The sequence below is a fragment of the Vanessa cardui genome, chromosome 22 (genome assembly GCF_905220365.1).
Source record: "Vanessa cardui chromosome 22, ilVanCard2.1, whole genome shotgun sequence".
Lineage (NCBI taxonomy): Eukaryota > Metazoa > Arthropoda > Insecta > Lepidoptera > Nymphalidae > Vanessa > Vanessa cardui.
Window position 1 is genome coordinate 2,068,359 of NC_061144.1, and position 14,210 is coordinate 2,082,568.

Below are 14,210 nucleotides of genomic sequence, written 5' to 3' on the forward strand. Positions count from 1 at the left end.
GCTAAGCAATCCATAAAACAACTAGGAAAGCAATCATGAGGCAACATTTAAAATTGGCAAATTAGTCAGGAAATTGTATTAATATTGGAAATGATAATATAACCTTTTACGGAATTCAATTATGTCACTAATAACTCATTCGATTTTTGCTCAATAATAGGCTCTACCATCCCTGATTGTAACATAACTTATTTTTTAAAAGTATATGTTAAAATGTAGAGATGGCCCAGTGGTTAGAACGCGTCCATGTTAACCGATGATTGCAGGTTCAAACCCAGGCAAGCATTCATCTCGTGCTTAGCGGTGAAGGAACACATCGTGAGGAAACCTGCACGTGACAAATTTTATAGAAATTATGCCACATCTATATTCCACCAACCCGCATTAGAACAGCGGGGTGGAATATGTTCCAAACCTTCTCCTTAAAGGGAGAGGAGGCCTTTAGCCCAGCAGTGGGAATTTTACAGGCTGCTGTTGTTGAAATGTCCATGCGCCGCAGATTCCAATGGATCTAAGTTGTTGTCATCTGATATGTTGAAATTGTTACTTCAGTCAGTACGCACGTCTGGCGCTGTAGCTGACCTAAGACCAAGAGCCTCATTCAACATACACTGATTTATAAACTATTGAGATCTCTCAACTGACAATCTGTAAAACGTAATCACGTTGTGTGTTATTGTCATTCTAATAAATGAGGTCAGAAATACATACTTACATACTAGTATTTATATATAAGTGTAAATTCACCATCTCCGACATACATTTTTTTACAATTTTAATAATATATTTTGCATGCACGACAAATAATTGTTTCCATTATAGAGTAACATCCACTTAGTAATTGGAAATATTAATTATTTTAAAAGCTATATAATTATTCATAATTTAATAAATTTATTATACATGCAATTAAATTTGCATGTATAATATCGCAGGAACATGCACTTTGTCGATTACGAATTACGACGAAAGAAATTGTTATAAAAAGATAGATAAACTGTTCCGCTTATGGCAAAGGTTATTTGAATAAAATAGCTTTTACGGTAACAGTACAATTACCTATCGTAACATCTATTAATTTTCATATTAAGTTATTATTTACCTCGTTTTGTTGACTTAGTTTTTCTATAAGCTTACGCCCAGTTTCCGACTCCGTAAAGTCAATAAATCCTTCTTGGGGCAAAGTATCCGTTTCTATAATAAAATTCTGCAGACATTTTTAACTTTGCCGTTTCGTAAGTTTCAAATCGTTTATAAAAAATACTTTGGTAAAGAAGGCATATCATTCGATAAAAGATTTAATAGATGATAAAAAAGCGTGGATTTAATACCTGTTGACTTCCAAGCAGGATATATTAATTTAAATAATTGTATTTAACTAACTTGACTTTATATTTTTTAAATGTTGAAAAAGAGTAACTACTGAGTTTCCTGCCGGTTCTTCTCGGTAGAATCTACTTTCCGAACCAGTGCTAGCTTTACTTAATTGTAAAATGACGATTCAAAAGTGCTTGTAAAAGCCTACTTGAATAAATTTTATTTTGATTTCATATAAATTCTGATGTTCTTAATTCAAAAATCTGGTCTGGCCACTATTAAAAAAAAACTCAGGGACTGTTCGAAGTTTAAAAAATGTTACGCCAATCCTAGCATATTAACTCTTTCCTTTGTGATATTGTTATCCAATGGGATCACAAGAGTCAGGAATAAGAAGAGACTATGTTTACGCACACATAAGCAGTATCATGTGTTAGGCAGTCGACTATTCTTTGGTAATAACGATTTTATTTCGTCGTCCTTTTCATTGCAATAGTTATTTTAATGTTATACTATGACTTTAATGAAACAGACTCATACTAAAATAATATTAATTTGATGCAATTTTTATCCTAAATTCTTATTAGAATTGCCTTCTCCTGACAGGATATCGACTACATATAAGACTAACTTACCTACTATAACTTTTTCGCTATTCAAAGACCAGTATGTTTTGATGTCACTTACACTTTCATCTTCTAACAGCAACTCTGGTTGGGGGACGAGCATATGGGCCACCTCATGCTAAGTGGCCACCACCGCCCATAGACAATGGCGCTGTAAGAAAATTAACTGTAAGAACTTTCTTCGCCAATGCGCCACCAACCTTGGGAACTAAGATGTGCCTAGCTTGTGCCTGTAGTTATACTGGCTCACTCACCCTTCAAACCGGAACACAACAATACTGAGTACTGTTGTTTGGCAATAGAATATCTGATGAGTGGTTGGTACCTACCCAGACGAGCTTGCACAAAGCCCTATCAAAAAAAGTACTAATAACATTACTAAGAATTTCATTAAAAAAACCTGACCCGAGATTCGAAATCCGAACCTTGTGAGAAACAGTACAAACCACTAAACTATCGAAGCGATTAGATAAACAAAACACAACCTGTTAATTAAAGCAAAATATAATAAAAAAAAAAAAAAACATTTTATGGTGTGATTTTTGTTATAACCTCCATCCACTAATTAGAAGGAGCGGCGGCTCGCCTCTTACACGCCCACAGCCTGTGTCCAATGTCAGCCGCGTCATGCAAACACATTAGTCTTAACTAATATAATAAAAATAAATAGCCCGTAATAGATTAGGCTATAAACTTGTAAGGCTTCATTAACTTTTCTTTGACTATAGTTAGACTTATAAGACACTAGCGGCGACTTCGCACGGGTGAACATAAGACTTTTTTTAATAATTTTACCTTTTATTTATATATTTTTTGTTGATTTTTCCAACCTGTTTAACAAATGTTGTTCTATTTCAACTTATTGACACAAAAACCTTTTTAAAATATACCTAAACCTTCCTTATGATTCCCTCTGCCTATTAGTGAAAACCGCATTAATCCGTTCAGTAGATTTGGAGTTTCGCGAACATACAGACAGACGCGGCCTTTCTTTTTTTTATAATATGTAATAATTCGCTCATTAGATTCCTATAAGAACGACAAGTGACTTCATCTTAATCCCGGCCAATCAGAAGCGTTTTATGTCACGTGACAAACGTTTGAAAAAAAATCATTTTTATTTAAGGATTTTTGAACAATTTAAGTATTATTTTCATTGATAAATAACCATTTTTAAACTCATAATATACACTGATTAGAATAATTGATACTTTTTTTCGCGTTGTCAAATAGCCTATTCTTACAGTTGTGTTCTGATTTGAACGCTCAGTTGGACAACAGGCAAAAGGTTAACTATCGGAACAAGGTATATGGCAATAATGGTTAGTTAATATTTCTTACATTGCTTATCTTTAGCCAATGATGACCAATTTGCATCATCTATACTCTAATTTATTTAAAATAAAAGAGTCATAAATTCCTTAGTTTGTTCCAACATTGTTTGATCCAACGTTGGTGCTACTAGTATTGTAATATAAATAAATATTCATTCGAACGTACTTCCATGGTGAATCTATGATGACCAATTTGTATCTGTAGGTAATACCAAGTATACACAAATAATTATTCGTTCCAAGCTCGTATTTCATTATATATTTGCAACCAATTAAATTTAATTAAAAACATGAAACAGACATTAAAGAACATTTTCAATACAATTATCAACTTGAAAACAAATAAATAAAAATCATACGTCATGTTTAAAAATAAAACTAATTAAATAGCGAATAAGAAAAGTCAATGACCTCACTATGTACGGATAAATGTCAATTTTTCCGCCAAATAATGCAACTGGATGAGTCATGAGTTTTTTATGCGTCTGTCACACACGATTGTGATACGAAAGGCCAAACTGTTATGTCATACTAACCCACCCGCTTCGCTGGGAATTAAACATATATTATTTATGTAAGATAATCAGTAGTTCGTTCGTAGTAAACCGTTCTTAAGTTATAGCAGGACATATAAACAAAAAATAAATGATAAAACTCATGACAATTATTAGTAATTCATAATACGAATATTTATAACGAAATTCGACAAAAATATTGAGTGTACAGACAGACTAGATTATATATTAGTATAGATATATATAACATTATTTTAGATATAGATAACATAATATTCGGTTAAACGATTTTTGTTATTTGCAATTTAAAATGTTTGATTAATCCTTTTTTTTCCTTTTTTTCCTTTTTCTTTTTATTCCTTCACAGATAAATTATAAACACAAATCAAGCACATATATATAGTGGTATATTCTAGCCACTGGGCCATAAATATACACTTAAATATACACAACACAAATGTACTTATTATCGTTGATCCTTTCGTTTATTTTAGTGAAGTCGCCGATTTTCAAAACATACTCCACTCGCATGTAACAAAATGATTATAAACTCACAAAATCACAATCAAAATATAAATTATATATTGATATTTTATTATGTCCAAATATTGAACATGAAAAGATAATAGCAAAGAGGTTTCATTCCCAAATTATAGCTAAAATGGTCGATTGAGTAAATCACCCAAAGTTTTGCAGACCATTAAATGCTTATTTAGTGGAGCGAAATAATTTTTACACTTAAACAGCTTGACCAATGAATTGAAAACTACACTTAATGCTAAGGAAAATTTTAGTGATTCTTCTCAATTGACCACTCCAGCTTTACAGAAGTACCTTCGGAACTAATCACATGTTAAAATTTAAACTTTAATTAAGGACAATAACAAAACAACAACAACAGCCTCTAATTTTCCCAAAACTGGTTTAATACCTCCTCTCCCTTTCGAGAAGAAGGTTTGGAACTTATTCAACCACGCTGTTCCAATACGGTGGAATACACATTTGGCAGGATTTCTATGCAATTTTACACATGCAGGTTTCCTCGCGATGTTTTCCTTCACCGCCAAGCACGAGATTAATTATAAATACAAATTAATCACATGAATATTCAGTGAGGCTTGTCTGGATTTGAACCCGCAATTATCGGTTATGATGAACGTGTTCTAACCACTGGTCCATATCGTCTCAAATTGAGGAAGCTTGTTCGAATTTAAGCCAGCAACTGTCAGTTAGATAATCAGCGAATTGTTCCAGCGTCTTAGCTAACTCGTCTTTTTAACAGTAACAAGAATAATTTTCAAACGGTACAACAAGGTTAGGACAAGACAGCTCGTATCCATATCGAGTCAAACTAGCAGGTAGGGTTCGAACGGTTCTATCGATAAATCGGCACAGAACACTCGATACATGGAATTTAAATATCGAATGGTTATTCGTTCTATTTGTTTCGTTACTCGACTATTCGAATTTTGATGTTAAATTCAAGATGGCGGATGACGCAGGCTGGGAATCCCTAAAACTAAAACGTTGATAATATCCAAATTTAAGATTTTCGAAAGCAGTTAGCTATTTGTAATTTTCCATAATAAGTGAATAACATATTTGTTTTCGAGATTGACGTGTATTATAGTAAGGATTGCTCAATATTTTCAGGGAAAATCTTTAAACAATAGCATAGAGATGTACTTATTTATCTTACAAATTAAAAAAATATATATTTTCAAACGTTAATCCTTTATCGAGTTTCGTTACTTTGGCATTCAATACTAAATGAATACCATCCGATAACCGTTGATACTTGGACCCCACTCACAAGTCTAAAAATAGAATATGCATTATTTATAGAGATATGTATACAGTTGCAACCTTCTAGAATACTTATTTGTGATACTAGTAGTGATGAGAATTTTTCATTAAATTCATTATTTGAAATCGATTGTAAAACCGAAATTATTTTCAGGGAATATAAAACCTACAAGCTTAACAATAGAAAACACTATTGCTTGGATAGATGGTGGGTTTATTGCTTTTTAAATAATCAACTTATGATTGATAACTTATTCAGAATGAAACCAAGACCTCAGAAGAACTGGCGCCAGAAATGTATCGTAATTGTAATTTTGTTTACAGTCAAATTATTAATATTATACTTATATATTTTATCTATAATTGCATAGTATATAATACTCTTATAGTGCATATATAGTGCATAATACTCAATACGGAAGGAAATTCAAAAAGTACACATGCAAAAATCTTTAAAGGAAGAAAGAAATAAAAATATATTATTATAATTATTTTCGACGTGAATATAAGATAACCAAGGGCAGCCATGTATAAAGGTTTCCGTCGAACATTGCAGTAAAAGGAATTACACATTAAATAACTGTATTAAATAATATTCGTTTATGTATCATGATGATGTCGTGGCGCTAACTATGCAGGACATATTATCAATACATATAATAAACTTGGAATGTCTGTTTGTAATATTAAAATAACCGATTTTATTAATGCCTATTTATTTATACACGATACATATACCAAAGTAACATATTTTTTCGGTTTTCGTCAGTCTGTTTTTCTGACTGATTAAAATAAAACAAACGGAACGGTTAGATAGATTTTGACGTTACTTTCACTGATGTATAGCTGATGTAATATAGAGTAACTCTTATTTTGGAATTACTTATAAAGTCACTAACCCTATTTCCAATTTCAAGACCCTGAGCTTATACTGACAATTTTTCGATAGAAAAACCCATTTCTACCTGTCAACGACGAACTAGGGATTATTATCCGTATATCGAAAAACTATACCAGGCAAGCCGAGATGGCCCAGTGGTTAGAACGCGTGCACCTTCTGTTTCATGTGCTTAATTTGTCTTTATAATTCATCTCGTGCTCAGCGGTGAAGGAAAACATTGTGAGGAAAAATGCATGTGACAAATTTCATAGAAATTGTGCCACATGTGTAATCCACCAACCCGCATTGGAACAGCGTGGTGGAATATGTTCCAAACCTTCTCCTCAAAGGGAGAGGAGGCCTTTAGCCCAGCAGTGGGAATTTACAGGCTGCTGTTGTATACCAGACAAACATAACATCGCAATAAGTTCAAAAGTAATCCTCAAATCGGTAAAGGATATCAGTGTAAAATTATAAATTTCATATTATATCGCGTGATAGCAAAACGATTATGATCACGACACAATATTCAACTTAATAACAGTCTGTCCAGACGCTCCAATAATAATTCATAAATATTCTCATTATATTTGCAATTTTGTGTTAATTAAATCACCACATTTATCAATTTTAGCCGAGTTCGCCTTGTGGCTAAAAGGCGTAAATATTAACAAGAATGGCAGTAAACCCAGCCGAGAACTACTGAATATTCTATTCTTTATTTGTGTTTAGTGACAAAGCATTGCAAATAAACTCTATGAGATTTTTGTTCACATAGTTTGTTTGGTGGTAGGAATTCTTGCAAATTATATTATTATAATAATATTTTTATTTTTTTTAAATTTATTATAATAATATTCGTCTAGGTAGGGACCCCCTATATCGGATATTCTATGACCAAACAGCAATATTATTTTATTCACATCATCTTAGGACCAAAGATTAATGGCACTTAGCTGATGTAAGGAATGGTTTATATTTCTTGCACGACCAACTGCTATGGGCAATGATTGTCAATTATTACCATCAGGTGACCTATTTGTTCGTCCAAGTATCTTATATGAAAAATACATGTCTTCAATAGCAGGACTTCCACAAGCTTACTTTTAGACTAAATTTTTAGACATTACCGGTTATATTTTAAGTAAAACGACAAAATAACCAATTATTGAAGATCTTTTAAAACAAAAACGAAGTCTATATAGTATATCCTTTGACAATAGACTATGATAAACATAAAAGAAATATAAATTAATATTCTGATTATGCTATTAAACTAACATTAATAAAATTGTGTTAGTCTTTACACACACACCAGATTCCAAATAACTCCCAAATATTTAATTCAATTTATTTTCTCATTTCAGGTCCACATTGTCCGCATCAAAATCGACAAAGCAGAGACCAAAATCAGAAGAGCAGCGAACGAACACGAAAACAAACGAACATTACAAAAGAAAACGTCTCGAAATCATTTGAAAAAAATCTTTATTCCGAACTCAACACCACTTAGACCATAGACCTGTTATTTGTATTAACAATTAATATGGAAATAACTTAGAACTAAAACTTCCAGGCATTCACACAAAAATGTAAAATCGTTCATTCTTCAGCCTATTCCAATCGTAAAAGGAGTCAATATACAACAAACCTTAGACTGATATATTGGATGAAGATCAAAATACCGATTACAACTTTGTACACAAAGTACTATCCTGTAAATTTCCAACTGCTGGACAAAGGCCTCCACTCTATTTGAGGTTTGGAATAAATTCCACCACAGTGCTCCAATGCGGGTGTTGGATTCACATGTGACAGAATTTTGTTGAAATTCGACACGTGCAAGTTTCCTCGTGATGTTATTCATCAACAGTGAGAGCTATATGAAATATATAAACAAATTAAGCACATCAAGATTCAGTGGTGCTTGCCTGGGTTTCACCCGTAATCATCAGTAAAGATGGCGTTCTGACCTCCAGGTCATCTCGGCTCCATCTTTGAAACAATAAATTATTCAATATTGACCAATGATATGCCGTCAATTCAAGGTGAATGTGACTTTACTCCTCTGATTGGAAAAGGCTTAGTAAATTGGATTATAAATAGATTTTGGTCTAAGTTTAAACTAAAATAGTTCACCGTTTTGTAAACATCAAATATATTTTGATCTCTTTAATGGATAATTATTTTATCATTATTTATAATGTTAATGCCATACTACGGTATAATTTGAGGTTAGTTTTATATAAGGATAGATGAAAAACTAAAAAAGATAAACATTGCAAGGCATTGAAACTTTAATTAAAATATATTTACAGCCGAAATTAATATAACATCTACAATCTGAACTACAGTTTAGAGCGAGCTAACAGCTAATTCATTATAAAAGGAACTTAACCTAAATATTCTCTTCTGAATTGCATAAAATAAGAAGACCTCTCTCTTCATCTAGGAACTAATTGAAACTGACATTTAAACGCTGGTTTTTCATATCTGAAATCAAGGTTTCAACATTCAAAAAGATTGTATTAACAATCTGTCATTGAATTAAGATCTCGATCTCAGATATAAGATTAGATTTATAATTAATTTCGGCTGTTTAACAGGTTAAAGATATTACGGATTGCCCTTTTTCATTTCTGCTGTAATTATTAAATATAAACACTTAAGTTTCTTGCGCCTTCAACGATTCATTGTACTATAATAGTTTATGATTCAATATCAAATATGATTGAAACAATCTATACATATATTATAAATGCGAATTAAACTTCTGTCTATCTGTTGCCCTTTCACGGCCAAAATACTGAACCGAATGCAAGTTTGAACTCGAAGGAAGGACACAGACTTTGTGCTTAACATCTGAAAAAGCGAATACAGCCGCAAGCAAGAACTAGTAGTATTGTTGTATTTGGCCAATATTATATCAAAATTTAAGTACACAGAATCAACGCAAATAAAACGAAATCTATTTAACTTCATGGTTAAATTAATCACAAATATCAAGAACATTTCAAACACAATTGTAGTCGATTAATATTACGATATTATATTATTACCGTTTTAGACGAATTAATTTACGATAAGTGTATTTTCTTTCTATTGGTCGTGCTTGTATTTTTTCGTTAAAAAATATATTTTCACGAAATACAAACCAAAAAATCGAGGTGCCTTATTAAATAATAAAAAAAAACGCTTTTACGCACGTTTCTATTTTCGTCGAAATGTGTAATCGTGAAATAAATTTAAGGTGAAAGTCAGAACTTTTAATGTATTTTTAATTAGATATGTCGAACAATATTTTAATGGTATGCATTTATATCGTTTATTTAAATAGTTTTACGGAGCCAGTTTTAGATGGATTTATTATTAATTTTATAATACGATTCTTTTTTTAAAACGATATTTTTTGACAATGATTAATTTTATATTTCATTTTCGTCTGTTAATTTAATCATATTTTCAATTTACTTTTTTTATTTAAATCAAAACTTCGTCTGAAACTGGTCTATTAATTACCTACTTAGACGTAATTATGTACCTTCATTAAGAATTAAGTTATTATGATAAGTTTCTTGGAGGTTTAAATTGATGGAGAAACACATTTTAAATCTTCAAATAATTTATCGTTCTAATGAAAAAAATAAATTAACATTTGTTTATTAACAATATTAAAAAAAAATCTTTAAGAATCTTCAAAGCTTAGAACTTTTTTTTTATTATTACTGCATTTAAAAATCGATGACATATAGATGTTGTAACGTTAAAACATTTATTGTGATTAGTAATTTTCCCTTTAAAATGTAATTATGAATTTTTTGTATTCCAAATATTCTTTAGAATAAGCTAGATTTTCCATTTAATGTAATTTCTAGGATACGTTTTATTCACGCGTCATTATTATAAGTTTTGATTGAGTCTTTATATAATTCTTCGAAATAAACGACATGGATTGAAGTCTTTGTTTTTCTTTACAAATATATTACAAGTGAAAATCCTTATTCATTAATATTAACACATGATTATAACAAGCAAAAAACAATATAATACGATTTATTATCTTTCTATGTCAAAGGTATTTGTGATAAAGTGTTGTTTGCTGACGATACTTCATTTATTTTTGGGGTAACGCTGCAGATATTGAATCTGTCTTTATTTTACAAAAGAAAGCAATCTGGTCTATCTATCATCTTGGAGCTAGACACGAGATGTTTTTAACAAAGTAGGAAAACTCACTGTTGCATCACAGTATATTTACAACAATATTATGTATATTCACAGTAACATTGATCACTTTAATAAAATCAGTGATAATCATTGTATGTGCACTAGGAGTAAGGAGAAGCTTATAACGCCAAGTTTCCGACTCCGCAAAGTCAATAAATCCTTCTTGGGGTATCCGTTTTTATAAAAAAATTCCGCAGACACTTTTAACTTTGCCGTTTCGTAAATTCAAATTGTTTATAAAAATACATGGGTATTAAAGGCACATTATTCGATACAAGATTTTATAGATGATAAAAGCGTGGAGTTAATACCTATTGACTTCCAATAATATCCTATCCTAAAAATATATCCTATATTAATTTAATTAATTGTATTTAACTAACTTTACTTTGTATTTTTTAAATGTTGAAAGAGAGTAACTACTGAGTTTCTTGTCGGTTCTTCTCGGTAGAATCTACTTTCCAAACCGGTGGTAGCTTCACTTAATTGTAAAATGACCATTCAAAAGTGCTTGTAAAAGCCTACTTGTATAAAGTTTCGATACTTACAAGACTTGTATAAAGTCTTGATTTGATTTGATATAAATCTTGACCAAAAATAAATATATTAAAAAATACGTCTTTACAATTGGGGTTATAAATATTCGATGAGATAAAAATATTACAATACTATAACATGCAAACTCAAACTCCTTTATTCAACATAGAAGCATTACACGTACTTATTGATGGTCATATTTTAATTTGACCATCAATACCACCAGTTCGGAAAAACGAACACCCTGACCTGAGAAGAACCGGCGAAAGAAACTCAGCGGGTTGCATCACTCAGAACGAGCGTAGGTATACAACCAGATACATAGGTATACACTATGCTCAATACCAATTGCGTCTTGCACATGTGTCCTATTCCTAAACCAGAATCAGTAGACGGAAGGCTTAGTCCAGAACAAATTTACAAATTATTCTGGTCGCACCTGTTTCACAGACGCTCTGTGGATAACCAACTAACTACCTCTCATCAACTTGGAACAGGTACCTATATCTGCCAATTTATAAATACCATAGACAACAAAAGATTACAAAGAATGATATCGCGTGAAGTAACGTCAAAGTTGGTAATTTTGTCTTTACTGATTCTGTAAAAAAGAGTAACTACCGAATTTCTTGCCGGTTCTTCTCAGTAAAATCTGGTGAGGAATCCGTGAAAACTTCACTTAATATAGTCTGTTAAATGACGATACAAAGGTGCGTGTAAAACCCTACTTTAATAAAGTATATTTTGATTAGATATGTATATTACAATTATCGTCTCATTGGACTATGCGAGTGAGTGAATTGAGATAGTACTTGTGTTTTCGCAAATCACTATCAACCTCTAGCATTGTTAGCCATGACCGCCGAGACCAAAATCGGACCTCATTATATGTAATTCCTATATTGACTCCAAATTATTCACCAATATATATTTATCTGTACAATATGTGTTCTGTTATTGGACATATCTTTATTAAATGATAATGTCATGACCAAGTTCAATCACGGTAATATCAAAGGAGACTAACTAACTACGCAGGATTATATTACATAAGTGTGTGTGCAAGGCACTCTCTGTTCACTCACTCTCATTCTTCTACATTCTTTCCGACGGGAGTGTACATTTATCCAACTTCCAAACTCCGGGCTATTGCTGAGAATTTTTCAATAGAACCTGATAACTGTTGAACTTGGAACCTCGACTTCTCCAGGCTCATTTCTAGCCTCTACTAGCGAGGCATCGTTCGTAAATATACCAACTTTAGATACTTTAAGACCCAATACAGCTTGAACTTTGCGGGTTCTTCGCATTGATCTAATTATTTAGTCTGACGTTAATATAAATTCTGCAACAAATTACTATAGGAAGGTACCACCCACTCATCATACATTCTACCACCAAGTAACAATACCCAATGTTTTCGTGTTGGGGTAAGAAGGGCGAGTGAGCTAGTGAAGCTACAGGCACATAATTGGATCTTTATGTAGGTGGCACAATTTAGAATGCAATATTAACGATATGGTTTCTATAGAAAGTGGTGACCACTTGCCATCATGTGACACATTTCTCCATCCGCCTAACTATATCATAAAAAAGTTATAAAAAGCATAAAAGTAAATTTATATTACTAAACATATGTAACGCCATCTATACTTAGACGAAGACATTAATATAATTCTGCTATTTAGTTTCAAGATTTGACACTAGATGTCGCTGAATAAATAACTTAAAATTACTAAGCCATAATACGCACACTATTATGGCTCAATTCGATCAAATATTTTGACAAAATGCATTCAAAATAATAATTTTCTTTTAGTCTGGAAGGTGCAAGGATGCAACATGCATCATACGATGCAATGTTCCAGTTTTATAAATGGGTAGACTCAATTAACTGGTAGGCAGGGATTGAAACTTGACAGGCAGCTTGTTGTAGTGTATCAATTATTGTCATGCCTCACAAAACACGAAAGGATGGATCTCATACCTAATATCTTTCCGCCCCTGAAGGACTAACTATTATATCGAAGTATAAGACCTTCTAAATAATACAACTAGGTATGTTATCGTAAACAAAAAGAGCTGAGATGGCCCAGTGGTTAGAACGCGTGCATCTTAACCGATGATTGCGGGTTCAAACCAGGCAGGCACCACTGAATATTCATAAGCTTAATTTGTGTTTATAACTCATCTAGCTCGGCGGTGAAGAATAACATCGTGAGGAAACCTGCATGTGTCTAATTTCATAGTAATTCTGACACATGTGTATTCCGCCAACCCGCATTGGTGGGACATGTTCCAAAAACTTCACCTCAAAGGGAGAAGGCCTTACCCCAGCAGTGGGAAGTCTATTGATGATGTTGATGAAGTAGTACAACTATAATTCCATACACACTTTATCAGTAAAATAAAACCTACGCATTTCAGTCAATTGAAAGCTGAGCTACTTATTTTTTTATAAGTTAATTCCGGGCTTTGATTTCTCAGAATCGACAGCCCTATATGACGAGGCAGTTTTACATACTGAATATTAAATCAGAAGCAACGACGGTACCACAAACACCCAGACCCAAGACAACATAGAAAACTAATGAATTTTCTACCTCGACTCGGCCGAGAATCGAACCTGGGACCTCCGAGTGGCGTACCCATGAAAACCGGTGTACACACTACTCGACCACGGAGGTCGTCATGTAAAATAATAGTTTTATTTCTCTCTTATATTTCTTAACATAGTATATGTTATCCCAAAATGCGATCTATCACCTCTCAGACTTTGATTTGAATCAGTCGAGTAATAAGAAAAAGTTGCGTCGCTTACGTCAACTCACTTAGTCATTTCCATATTCACATCATGTATTTTATCGTATGTTCACTTTGAAGAACCGGGATGGTCCAGTGGTTAGAACGCGTGCATCTAAACCGATAATTGAGAGATCAAACCCAATCATGTACCACATTTCATGGG

The 14,210-nt window shown here is 32.4% G+C and overlaps 1 protein-coding gene across 2 annotated transcripts in view; it reads left to right on the forward strand.

Moving 5' to 3' along the window:
• Positions 1-10,441, forward strand: part of LOC124539281 — a 149,715-nt gene extending 139,274 nt beyond the window's left edge. The window contains exon 5 of one of the 2 annotated variants that reach the window (XM_047116616.1): positions 7,846-10,441. The gene's annotated coding sequence lies outside the window, so the exon portion shown is untranslated. The remainder of the gene's footprint in view (positions 1-7,845) is intronic. The other variant, XM_047116615.1, reaches the window with a different exon arrangement.
• The last annotated feature ends 3,769 nt before the right edge of the window (positions 10,442-14,210 follow it).